This window comes from Aythya marila (assembly GCF_965140915.1).
Source record: "Aythya marila genome assembly, chromosome: 10".
NCBI lineage: Eukaryota > Metazoa > Chordata > Aves > Anseriformes > Anatidae > Aythya > Aythya marila.
In genome coordinates, this window is record NC_139051.1 from 3,168,051 (window position 1) to 3,182,412 (window position 14,362).

Sequence of the window (14,362 nt, forward strand, 5' to 3'; positions counted from 1 at the left end):
CACGCAAGGAGAGGCTGAGAGGCCTGAGCCTGGTTAGCTTGGAGAAAACAGAGAGGGAATCTTATCCATGATTCTATGACTATGAATGTATATAAACATCTGAAGGGAGAGCGTCAAGAGGATGGGGCCAGACATTTCCACAGGAAATGTGGGGCATCGCTCCCAGAAGTGCATGCATCATGGAGAAGGAATGAGGAGAGCATGAGAGAACGAGGAAAGAATGAGCTTTTCCTGTAGAAGCACACATTTAATTGAATCTGTGCACAATTTATGGTGAGGGGGCTGACATCTGTGTTTTCACTGTTTTCATTATATATTATTATTTTTTTTTTAATTTTTTGCAAATGTAGAAGCCAGTGCAAGAAATCTTAAAATTTGCTTTCTACAAATAGACATGCAAAAAAAAAAACAAAAAAAAAAACAACATCCTAATTACAATCAATGTTCATAGAACATAAGGTAAATTCTTTCAGAAAAAAAATAAAAATAAAAATCTAATTTAGCCACTGAAATCCTCACTTCTTTTTAGGGATATTTGCTTTTCAAGAGACCTGACATGGACTTCCACAGATAAATGTCAATAAACCATTGACCTAAAGGCACGAAAATATCTGCATTAATATGAAAACCTACGTATGCCATTGTGGAGCATTTTAAAGATAGTTTTATCCTCCTGCATCTTGTTATCTGAATGGAGAAATGTCAGCAGTGCAGTAAGCAGATAGGAAAGCTGAAAGACTCATTAAGCCACATTTATACCAAGAGAACATGCAAAATTGAATATTTTCCAGGATCATTAAAATAAGACTTAATTACAGAATTCAGGTTTATCTATGTCACCCAATGTCACAATACTTCAAGATGGATGATGAGGGGAAAAGGCAAAAAGATCCTCAACTACCGCTTTTAGTGCCACAGCGGTATCCGCATTATTCATCATCACTTGTGCAATGTCATATCCAAAATAATTAGTATTACTCACATTAATTAAGTTATGCAATTCCCCCGCCTAAAAGAGGATTCATAAAGAAACACAAGGTAATTATATGCTGGTCTCAGGCTCTGCTGCTGATGCGCAGCCACCTTGGCCCAACAGTGCCACAGGTGCCTGCTTGGGCTGGAGAGCTGCAGCATGCCAGACCTCTGGCTTTCAGGAAGAAGGAAGACCAAAGCTCATTCACACGTTATAGTGACAAAAAACACAGCTGTCTAAACAAGATGGTAAACTAATTAAAAGTTCACGTGTGTATTTGCAACTTAATCAAACTCCCTGCCTGACATTTTAAAAGATATATATATTTTTTTAATTCTTTTTTAAATTGTCTCTATCAAACCTCAGAAATGCACATTTACCATAGAATAAGGAAATTCACCATCATAACTGTCTCTTTCCCTTCTAAAGACAGCCAATGGAGCCTTATTCCCACAATTTAGAGCCCTGACCCAGTACTGGACATGTGGGAGTCCTACACCACCCCAGGGAAACCCTTGGGGCAGCACCCCTCTCTGTGTCCGTAGATTACCTGACACCGTTTGGCAGTGTCACCTTCAGACCCAAGACCTAGAAAGACAGTCGTGCCATCATCCTGTCCTTTCACAAAGGACAAGGAAGAAATCTGACACAAACAGGGAAGGGATCGGGATGGGTCCATGAGAGCTGCACAGTGCACTTCACAAGAGCCAGAAAATCACATCAAAAGCTATCAAGAAGTGTAGAGTCTACCACGTGTACATATTCTGAAGGTTTTACTATGTTTGGTACATTTTAATCCTGTACACTTTTTTTTTTTTCTCTGCTAATTTTCTTTCAGCTGTCGTAGACATGAAAATTGACTCACATCTTACAAGCAAGACAGATTTCTGTTTTATCTTGAGATACAAGCCCTGAAGCATTCCTGAATGGGTTTTCCCAGAGAAAGAATTTACCCGAGGCAAAATTACTCTGCTTGTATTTTGTAAAGGAAAATATTGGTTTACCACTGCAAAACACACACCTGTGGAACATAGAGACATGCTCAACTTAAGGACCTGGACTTGAGGATGGGAGACAGATGAGAATACAAGTCAACTTGTCAGAAACAAAAGTAATCAATGCCTACAGAGAGAATTGATTCTGTGGCTGTAAATGGAATATTTCCATCCCCCCCCCAACTCATGGCAAATAAGGTCACTATACATACTGTCAAATAAGCCACAGCATTTCTTCTACCCAAACACACATTTTGAGCCAAACATAGCATGACCACAAAGGTAACATGAAAGTTAGCAGAAAGATTCACGTTAACTTCAGCTGAGTTTGGATCCCCCTTCCATAAGGAACTGCAAGAGACTGTAACACAGTATATGCAAAATCTGAAAGAAGACAACTATTCTTTCTTTCTTCCTCCCCTATCAAGGTTCAAAGAAGAAAAATGAATAATTGAATATATCAGTACACCCAACCAAATAACAACAAAAAAAATCAGTAAAGGTTCCTCAAATGTGGATCAGAAGCTATGCAAAACAACCATGAAAGATGCTGCCTTGATGTGCAGCTCCCTCTGCTTATTGAAAAAGACAGAAAGAAGCTGGTTGCACTCAGAAGGAGGCAGGGAGGCAAACAGGCTGCCACTCACAGCCTGGCACGGACCACAGACACCGAGCACGAGCTCGTTAGGCATGCTGGCACATTCCTCCTGGCTTCACCCAGCTGTGCCAGCTGAGGCTGCTCAGGGCTGCAAGTGGTTGTATTCCCAAGTCAGATGAATGCTTAAAAAGATCTGCTTTTCAGCAGATGTAGTTAGTGTTTTCTGGAAGGTAGGTTCCTACAGAGTGCCTGAATTTAGGGTCTTCAAAACTGAAACACTCAGTCCACCACTGGCAGGGAAACAGCAGTGAGAGACTGGAAAAGTAGCTTTATTGAAGAGAGGGAAAAAAAAAAATGAGCGGAGAAAGAAATTGAAAAATACAGACTTGATAGAAAAAATTATTCTAATCTCATTGCCAAAATGTGCAGTAAACAATGCTATATGACACAAAACAGCAGAGATCAAAATAATATGGAAAGACAGATCTTGGCACTAAATAGTTACTACATTTCATGCATCCACAGATCACAAATATTTCACAAATATGGTCTCCCACATCCCTGTGCTTCCCAAGCCCTGCCTCACTCACTGCAAGTGGCACGCTGGGAACAGAAGACAATATTCCAGGTATGCTCCTTCATGGTGACCCAGGTGGCCAACCGGTTGATTAGCACCCAAAGCCCGCTTCAGTTCAGCTTTTAAATCAACTCAGAAATTTCAGACCTTAATATGGGAAGCCTCTGTGTTCCTCCTCCTCCTCGCTGCTCAGGCTGGTGGTAGCAAGGCTGCTGTCACCTCCCTGCTACCCGCTGTGCCAGGACCTTCTTAACCCTGGGCTGCTGCGGCAGCACTGGCTCTGCAACACGGAACTTCTACAAGAAATCATTGCTATTTCAGAGAATTTAACCTGAAATGCTCTGCAGATGCAATGAATGGCCATTTGAGTAGTGAGTCACCCCGTCTCAGATCCTTTTAAGGAACTTAGCTGGCATATTTTCAAGGCTTATTTCTTAATACTTAGTTTTGCAATTTTCAGGGTGATGCATCCTAGAGCTGGAAATATGGATCATGTGCCAGCAGAGCCACATTTGTTAGTGGGAAAACATTCAGTACTATATCTTCCTGTATGTGGTACTTGCAAAGCCTGATCTTTAGGACACTTGAGTTTGTCCTCCTGCCTACTATTCAATGAACTTGTAAAAGTCAATTGAAATAGAGCAAGAAATATTTTAAATTCCATCCTCCATTACAGCTGAGTGAATTATATATAAATATGTAACGGAAAATGTATTCCCAAACTCAGCTTATTTCTGCCTTTGATTGTCACAGTAATCTCAAGCTTTAACCTTGTCTGTTTTTCACAGCTACCAGCATCATATATCTGCACTCACTTTCCAGGAGGACTTCTAGCAGAATCAGCTTCAAACTGGGACAGCTGGCCAAATAACCTGATATACCACTACAAAACTATACACCAGTAAACCACTATATAATTCCTGTAACCTTTTAACCAAAATATTATATTCTACTTCTCATTTTCCACAGAAACATGATAATATTCCCAAAATATTTCTCTTCAAGTGACAGCGCTGCTCTGATTTGCTCCCTCACAGCACCATCGCCCCCTCCCACCAGCAGTACTGAGACGGCAGCTGTTGACTCCTGGGGGATCCAGTGCAGCACTTTCCATCAGACACAGCACTCTGAAATGACAGGTCACTTGTTCTGGAAGTGTGAGAATGACTCTGAACAGAAAATGGAGTGAAGAGAAACTGTAGCTCAAGTTAATCCTTACACTAAGCAACCTTTTCTCACTGGTTTTTAATACTTCATACAAGAAGGAAAAATAAAATTCCAGGTCTGGACACTGCCAGAAAACTACAGGGAGTCCAAATACTACAGCTTTAAATGGGAACTTCAAAAAATATGTCAAAAGCATTAGCAGTTTAGAGGGAGACGAAAGACGATGTTTGCATTCAAGCCCGTTTGCTAAGGAAAGCATTTAATAATGAGTGGCACCAAGGGCTGGTTTCAGCTATTCTCAGTTGCAAAGTAAGCAACAAACAGAAAGTTTTGCAAATGCTTTCTTGATGTCATTCTTCCCGTGCTTATCACAGCCCCCTGACAGGCAACTGGGATGAAGGCCCTGCTTCCCTGCACACGTTCCCTGGGGATGCATTACCCCAGGCTCCATCCTCGCTGCCAGCCCGACTGTGCGCCCCCAAGCCCAGGAATTCACCCGCTGATAACACTTTAGCATAAACCCATCAGAGAGAAATGAAAATCCTCTGTAATGAGCAAGGTTTTGGCAAAAAATCCCGCATTTGGGGCTAAAGGTTATAATGTTGAAATAGATTGGTTTGATGAGAACTTTTTTTTTCTCTCTTGGCCAAGGAAAAAATGCCATTTTCTAGGACAGCTTTTTGAGAAAATGAGGTTTTTACACTTTTGCAGTCTGTCCCATCTATCCAAACCCCCCAATCACTGATGAATGTGGAAGTTTCAAAAGAAAAATCTCAAACTAGCACCTCCACTGAGAAAAAGGACACCATAAAGGCTGTTTGAGAGCAGCTGAATGGAAAATCCCAATATATTCACTGGCAAGCCTGTATATGATCTAGGCTGTGACTAACCCAGCATTATCTCCTGCCCATTGGAGAAGACAGAAATTGCCTGAGCGCTGTTCCATGATGAGCAACAGGCAATGCAGTAGGAAACCAAGACAGGCTTTTGGGATCAGAGCTTACAGAGTACCTTGTTTTGTTAGAATGGCTTGATTTTCATTTACCTGAAGAGGATTACTCTCCCTGTAATTTTGAGCTGTATGGGGATGATCAACTTTTTACATAAATATGAATTGTGAAAAGGTAAACCAAAGCTGGTTTCTGAAAAAAATAAAAATAAAAACCAACAATGCAGGGACATAACAGATCAACAGATGATCAAAAACAGCTTTTGCATAATTAATTTGAATGATTTTGTGATACTCTTCTTAGGTCCTTCGAATATGGTAAGTATTTACTGTAAGCATGAAACATCCTCCAGAAAGTTTATGCCCCCCAACAAGTAGTTTGCTCAGAACCAGCACACAGCAACAAAGACTTTCTCAAATATGAAACCAAATCATTAAGCAGAAAGTGCTCGGTGGGAAAGCAGCTCTCGCCTGCTACAAGGGGTTTCATAGCCATCCCATCTGTAGCCTGCCATTTGTTCATTAATTTTCAAATGACAGATTATGAGCATAGACAGTATGCCTTTGTTCTTCAGCACAGCACATTGCTGACACAACGCAGGGTCCCTTATTAGCGGCTGTCCTCTTGCCCCGTGCTCGCAGACAGAGCTCTGGTGTGCCGGCAGGAACCGCCATGACCTCCAGCCGACGCAAGCTGCTTGCAGCCAGCCCACAACAAGTGTTTATTTCACAGCAGCCTCTCCCAAGCTCTGGGTACGTGCAAAATCCCCCGGGGCAGCATCCCTGACAGCCCTTCTTCGGCATTTGTCAAAGCTGCGACCCTCATCGGATGCAAGAAGATGCCGAGCATCTGTCAGGTGTCTGCGCATGCCACACAGCACGTTACAGAAAAGCAGCCCATCAGAAAAAGCGTGCCTATTAAATCTGGAGGAGGGATAACAGTATCCAAGTTCTTGGATTTAATGAGCCAGCTCACTTCGGCCTGACTCTTGGTAAACATATATAAGGGAATAATTCCCTTGTAATGAACTCATGTGGCAATTGGCTTTGCCCTTTCTGCATGCTAATAATAATACATTTCACCCAAATTATTTCAGGTACTAGGTAGCTGGAACATTCTACTTACCTCTAGCCCTGTCTGTGAGGACAAAACAGCAACTACAATAAAGGGAAAAAGGTTCATCATGTAGTAGTAAAGGTTCCCTTCTGCCATGATCAGACATGATCAGGGATTTTCTGGTGGAATATAAAACACTAAGCTTGGACAGGAAGTACTTAGAAGGAAATGAACACACACACACACACCACCCTACCCCCCCAAAGGTAACACTGAAAAAACACACAAAGCAGGGTATCTTGAGATGTCTGCCCACTTGGCAATCCTGCCTCTGTGCAGCCAAGAAAGACGGTGCAGCCAAATAAATGGATTACTGAGAACCAGCTGTCAGCACAGCAGAACAACAATCTATCTTATAGATACATAAGAATAACTTCTACTGCAACAATTTTTGAACTAGCATGACAGGATGGGTTTTGAGGAGCTATCTCAATAGCGCAGCAGCATTTAAAGAAAATCCCTAAGTAATCCGTCACGTTTCTATCAAGACAGATTCAGGCCTACAAGTCATTCTGTTATACATCATCAGATTTTAGAAGTGCAATCGCAACTATTTTCAAGACTGAAATCTTTAACTTGTTGCTTATTTGGTCAGCTAAGGTGTAATTTTGTGAGTCTCCCTGGCGTGCACAGGTGGCACGTAGATCAGCAGTCATATGGACACATGTTGAGCATCCTCAGTGCACAACACTGATGACTGAGAAGCAAGCAGCAGTCCATTCATCTGACCTCTGCAAACACTTCTCCATTGCTACCTTAAGCGGTTGTCACACGCAGGAGACACAAACACTCTGTAAAGCACATGAGATTTCAGAAGAGGAACCAAGGGCTGAGCCTAACACGAGCTGACATGCTGCTGCGGCTCGAGCTGCTGAGGAGGGAACCCACGGGCATCACCTCTGCCCGCTCCTCCTTGGGCAATCCCTGTGTGGCCTTGTTCTTTTGGGGAAAATCATCACTTCTGTTAATCAAATCAAGGCTGGAGACGGGTGTCAGAAGCAGTTTTCAGACTGTCAGAGAACAAAGCAATTTCTCATTCTTTACAGGCTGAAAGAGTTCCTGCCATCTGAAGACAAAGTACTGGCAATAGCAATAACAATATGGTTCACAGACTATAACTCTCTATGCAATCATTTGGCTTTTTAAAATTTCTCCACAAACCATATTTAGAGAAAAATATCATGCCATTTCCCAGATGGATCATCATCAATTTAATTTTATCATTTTACCTGAATAGTTTGAGTGGGAACATAATAAAAAAAAAATAAAATAAAATAAAATAAAAAAAAAAGCAAGTACAGATTTTTTTCCTACAATAGCTCTTTGGGTTTGTCCCATTGACCCCTTTGGGGTGTTGGCACATTAGAGTTATTTGTGTCACCTGTCCCCAGGACTTTTTCTAAAATAAATGCCAGAGGTAAGTTTATTCTTTAATCCTCTTTATGTTACAGGATGCAAATCTGTATATATAACAATTCTTTTTCTGCTCTTTACTGTTAATTCTTACATTTTTAATCACTTTCCATTCTCTATTGGTTACTTACACTAGTCTGTCAAAGAATTAACTTAGAAAAGGAATTTAACACCTTGTCACTTTCAGAAAAATAATTTTTCATTTCATTTCATGGTGGATATTGGTATTTTTTCCAAATGTTTTCCTTTATTCCATAGTACAGAACTGGAGGCAGCCAGTTATCAGACCTGCCTCAGAAACAGCTAACTGGAGTGTGGCTTTGCAGAAATGGTGACTACTCCTCTTAGCAGAAGGAAAATTATGAATACTGAAGTCTATGGTAGCAGGGCTTAGAAACAGAACTCTAAAAAGCAAACAAAAAATAGGCTGTACTTTTTCAGGAGATAATCTCATTATGCGTAATTTATCCCATCTTTTTAAAACCATTTATTATATTTACTATTTATTATTCCAGTGTCTACTATTATACAGTTCTAATATGATGGACAGAAGCCTCAGAGAACTGCATTGTGCTATGCTCTAGGTCTATACCTAATTGTACAAATAATGCATTAACTTATTGTATCCATGTATGCTGTAGCAAAGCTTCAGTATTATACACATTCCACATCCCTTACAAAACAGAGCATGCTTTTTAAGAACTTGCTTTGGAACAATTTTGGCTTTTAAATGTTGGCCCAAACCAAGCTTTTATTATCTACTCAGAGCAGAGGGCTGGGAAGGACTTGCAGAAGCCTCCTGGCAGATCCCACCATGGCTCTGCTGCTCTGGGAAGTGCCAAGTGAGGGCTGCTCCTGCCCTGCCCCAGCACCCTCGGGCTGGGCTGGCTGGATTGTCATCAAGAAATCTCTTTCCAATGCCCATCCTCATTTATCCTTAGCAGTTTTTGGCCTCCCTTCCTATCTACAAGAGAATTTGGCCCTTATGTTTGCCTTTTCCAGACCTAAGGACTTGGTCCTCCACAATCATGTTTCCCTCTCTATATATTTTGTGAAGAACTAATCAGGTCAATCCAATTTCCAAACCCCACCTTTTTTTCTTTTTCTTTTTTTTTTTTTTTTTTTTTTTTTAAATAAAAGGATAACTACTCTATCATAAAAGAGTTAGATACATTTTGATTAGACAAAAATATTGTACCACAGTAAGGCAGAACTAACTTTATTATTATTATATTTAAACTAACAATAAACACACTCATAGAAGAGTTTTCCACTGCTCACTTCCAAATTGAGAGAAAACACCAGTGCATCTCTACAGGGGCTGTGCTTGACCCAGTTATTCATGAGTGACTTTGGTAACACAAAGATACCAAGTGTGGAGAAGCTGTAAGCACTCAGGAGGACAGCACAGGCATGCCAAATGATCTCAACAATGGAGGAAAAGCATCCAAGATCATGAACACAATTAAGTATAAAGGTACACAAAGTCCAGTTTCTTTTGGAAATAATCAAATATAAACTTTAAGATGTGCTTTGTAAGGAAGAGAACATAGAGGTTAGGAAGGATAAAACCTAAACATGAGTCAGCAATGCAAGTCTGCTGCCAGAGAGACAAGTGGTGTTTTGGGAAATATTAACAGATGTTAACCACAGGACATGGAAAGTAATTATTCATATGAGATTCAGAAAGCATGACCTAGGAAGGAGGGTATTTGCTTAGTCTATAAAAAATAAAGTCCAAGTAGATATAACAGTTATCTTCCAATATACAACAGATTTTAATTAAGAAAACCACAATTATTCATACTTCATGAACGGGTGACTGAATTAATTCACAGTAAGAAAAATTAAGGACAGACAGAATGAAAGCTTTCTGAGCTATACAGACAGTTAATCATTTGAATACGTTATCTCCAAGGAGGCTCTTGGGACCCCATCACTGGAAGCCTCTTGAAAGGACTCCAGAACATCTCTCCTGGAAGTTAGCTCTGTGGTGTGACGCAGCAAGTTCAGTTCATGACCCTCGAGATCCTGGGTCAGACTTGCATTCTAACACTTTTGGTGTCAACACCACACAAGAAACAATATCTGCATTATCTCCTCTGGAGCAAAATAACAGTGAAAGTATCATTTCATTTGGCACCACAACTGAGTACTACTGCTCAGGACATCACCAGCCTCATATTATCTTTAAAATTCTTATTACATACTTGCAAGTCAGGACAAATATGTACATTTAGCTGTCATACTTCAGAGTTTGTAATAACTCCATCCACAAAGGTGCCTTTTATCCCAGTGCTGCCAGTTTTACGTTTTCCCAAGAATCATATTCAAATAAAACTAAAATAGGAGAAGCTACCTCATTACACTTCTGCTTTGTGCCCCTGTATACACTGGTTTCTTATCACGTTCTATCTTTAGGAAAAAGGTAGTATGTAATATACTTCATTCATTGCAATAGTTTGTGTTGCATATTCTTATTCATTTTTCTTAATTTACTGTGCATTTGGTTGTCCCATATGGTACTTTGCAGGAAAGCTTATTTCAACATCAAAACTGAGTTTTATATTTCAATTTACTGAACTAATACATTAACTTTGCTGATGCTGAATTTATTCTACCTTTGTATTTTTATGTAATTTTATTAGCTCAACTTTATATAAAGCTTAATCACAGTCTCTTACCAATCTGTTTTCTCTATGTCTACGTGAATATAGTAATATAGTAGATATATTTGAAATAATAGGAATAACAAAACTAGCATTATGCACAATTAGAGCTAGTAGCACACAAAATCAAACATTGTTAATAATAAATGGCAATATTATATAAAAGAAATACCATCTGAAAGCTGATTTTACACGGCATATTAAAGACTTGATGGCTCAGGAGATTGGTAATAGAATAAAAAGCCTTTCATCTCAAGGTCATCAATTCAAATACAAGTCAGACTGATAGCAACTGAAAGCCATTTGATGAGAGTGCTAATGAACCTAGTCTCATTTCTAAAAAATGTAAGAATAGCCATAGCATTTAGCTCTTTCTCCTGCCTGACAGCAGTCAAGACAGCAATAGCATGGAGGCACAGAACCCATTTGGCAGGTAGAGCTGTATTCCCCTTGTTGTATGCTGCCAGCCCCAGGCCATCACTATTTTAGCAGCTTCCTAGCAGGTACCTGTTTGCTCTGTTCCAAAATTCAACATTTTCAGTGCTGCCAACTGTGTCTTTTATTGCTTGGAGACTTGAAAAACCAAACCGGGCTTTCAGCTCCCTGCATGACCACATGATACACAGGCAGCAGTCTGGTTGTTTGCTGGTGCCATAACAAGTTGGTGCACTAATGCATTACCTTTATTTGATACCTTACTCTTTTTTTTTCCCAGTATGTATCTAATAAACCAATGCACCAAAGTAAGGCAATACATCGGGAAAGAGAGCAAACCCTGTGCCAAATAGAGCAACTGTTCAGCTCCCCTCACATCAGCCAGGAAATAAAGCAAACCACATATTGTGTGACTTCAAATGCAAACTCAAAATCTTCTGGTATAAGAGCCCTAGTATCATTCCCTTTGATCCAGTACAATCCCTCAATGTTTATGCAATTTACTATTGGCTATAGTATTAACATGATACAAAGCACTGATAAGAAAGCAATTGATGTCCTTATGACTGCCTTTTTTGTGCTGAGAGAGATTTTTGCTTTTTAGAGTCATCTTAAGATGAATTTTGATTTTATACCTTCCATGGACAAAGTTTGCACGTGCAAACTAAGTGCCCAGAATATCTACAAGTACTTGCTTGTAGGTGTAAACAGGGACATCCAGAAGCATCATTCAGTGTGATATACAGTAAAAAGACAGATTTTGCCCATAATCTGTACTTGGAACCCACTGATCCCTTTTTGAACTGAGGCATCCAGACAACTCCCTCAGGTACCTTCCAGCCCAAATTATTCTACAAATTACCAACCACAAACTCACGTAACCTCCATCTTCAGTAGTCCCCAGGCTTAGGAGGGGTGTTTGACATCTCAGAAGTGACTAATGGATTAATTTTAAAGGTGACTAGGTGCCTAAAGATGCCGTTTACAACCAGCATGGGCTTACAATGACTGTGTAATCAATTCCCTTAATGCAATTTTTCCCCAGCACAGCACAGGTGCCTAGCAGCCATTACAAAGCCAGCCCTAGTGCAAGGCAGGCAGTGGAAATCCCCAAGCTCTCCTTGTATGGGAAGGCTATGCTTCCACTCAAACCTTCCCATGGAGCACAGGAACAGCTCCATCATACTACAGAGCATCACTTTTGGGATAGCTTATCTGCAGGTCTGGGAGAGAGAATTTGCTCTTGACACATACAAAAGTGAGCTTTACCCAAAAGCTTCAATGTCAGGGAAGCTCTCCATATGATGGAGGCAGCAGGTATTCCTGGACCCCTGTCACCTGAGCCGAGTGTGTCCCAACCAGTGTTGTGGGGTGGTGCTGCACCAGCAACCTGAATTTTCCCTTGTACGCAGTCAGGGTTGGACCTACTCCAATTATTTAAGGATGAAGCTGGAGATTCCCTTGTTTCAGCTCAGAGGTACCTCCCAGCTTGCCACCTGAAATGTCTTTACTTATCCCATGTCTGTCTAGAAGACTATGAAGAGTACAGAGATCTGCACTGAAGTAGATTTGGGAGCGTGGCGAGCTCCTGAATCCATCAGTTAAGGTCATTAGCTCCTGTGACACACCTCACCAAAGTCAATTTTCAGAGATAAACGTGTGACAATCTGACTGGAGGAGTTCTCCTGTAATGTATTATTAATCCATTTATTATTACAGTTATTATAATCTTTTTGTAGAGCACTGTAGCTCAATTTCTTCTATGGCAGCTAATGTTTTTAATGAGCCCTTTCTTCTCCTCAGGATGGGAGCTTCCTTCACCAGACATTGGCTTTTAAGCAAGTAGAAAATGACACAAAGGTGTATCCTATTTATAAATGCAGCTTCATGTGTCATGCCCTGCATTTTAAATGCAAAGGAGTACTAACTTTCAGGTTGACAAATAACTTTTACAAGTTAAGACTCAGAAACTCTAAATATAGGAAGGCTTAAAATTAAATTTATCAAACAGTTAAATGTAATGAAATCTTAATGACAATTCCCCTAGCTGAGAAAGAGATGTGTTGAAATAAAAAGGTCTTGTGTACACGCACTTCTTTGCAGGGCAGATGGAGGGCATACATTAACTTAACTCCGAACCCTGTCTGAATGGGTTTGGGTTCAGATTCTGGTCAGGGCAGGCGAGGGGGTCACGGTGCTGAGCTGGGAAGGAGAGGGCACTTCAGGCAGGGAAGGGGGTGTGCAGAGAGCTGTCAGCCTCAGGAAGGGGAACAGCACATTTCCCAAGCATCCACGGCTCTGACGCATGGAGAGCCAAGCACACAGCTGGTTATAAAGGCTGCATTACTCCATGACCTTTTCTGCTAAGAGAGAAGGGCAGATATAAAAATCTGCTCAAGTTTGCACTCAGAATGTTACGCCTACACTTCCAGTATTTCTCCTTTGAAATGGCAAAGCCCAGCCCATGCAGCAGCCTCAGGGAGGAGACCGGAGGAGAGTTTTGCTTGTTTGCTTGGTTTTGCTGACATTTGGTGGGTGGGGTTTTGTGGATTTATTTTGTTGTTGTTGTTGGGGTTTGTTTGTTTTAGTAAAATGCATGTGTTTTGGGGAGTAAGGAGAAACAATAACATTGTGTGTCCACCCCAGAGGAAACAAAACCAAACCAAATCAAACAAAAAAAAAAGTAAACCTTTATTCTCTTTGCTCATGCATACCTACAAAAATAGGGGCAGCCTTCATAGGGTGACCTTTCCAGATGGCTAGTCATGAAAGAAAGTTTCTAAGCTAACTTGTAGAATGACAAAGAAAGTGAGCTGTTCAGAGCTGCTCCTAAAAGGACAGGAATCAAAACATAATCATGTTTTATAGAGATCTAGATGTAAACAGCATCTGAAACCTACTGCTTAATTAGTTGAGGTACATCAGAAATCAGAAAATTATTCTCTACTTGAAACCATCACTGGATGTAAAAAAAATAATAAATTTTTTCAGCCATATAATAAAAGAACAAAAAATGTTTTACTAAAAAAAATAAGTTAAAGCAATATTTAGACTGACTACATTTTATCACCAACTTTGTCATTATGAATTTTACAGACCACAAAAGCGTGCAAGATGACATTCAGCAACAGATATGTAGGAAGGATGTTCTCAGCCCTGCCCTCTGCAATAGCAAAAGACAGGGATCAGAATACAGGGAAACAAAAACAACAAACAGTATCTCAAAAAAAAAAAAAAAAAAAAAAAAAAAAAGTTAAGGGATACATAATTCACAACAGAGCTTTACTCTTAGAGCTCTCATTAATAAAAATTAATGAGAAACACATATTTAAGCTCCATGTAGCACAGACTCCCTGCTCATCAGCCACAAACAAGAAACAGAACACAAAATTATAATTGTTTAGCAAATAGGATTAAATAAATAAATAGACAGAACCCCCTTGCCAGCGTGCTTATTTCCTCCAAGCAT

General features: G+C 40.3%; 1 protein-coding gene across 5 annotated transcripts in view; it reads right to left on the minus strand.

The window, feature by feature from the left end:
- The window catches only part of CHL1 (cell adhesion molecule L1 like), a 123,508-nt gene that overhangs the window by 76,744 nt on the left and 32,402 nt on the right, over positions 1-14,362 (minus strand). Inside the window, exon 1 of one of the 5 annotated variants that reach the window (XM_082768549.1) lies at positions 3,291-3,329. The exons of the other annotated variants lie outside the window; for them this stretch is intronic. The gene's annotated coding sequence lies outside the window, so the exon portion shown is untranslated. Of the gene's footprint in view, positions 1-3,290; positions 3,330-14,362 lie in introns of those variants that run through there. 5 annotated transcript variants of the gene reach the window in all.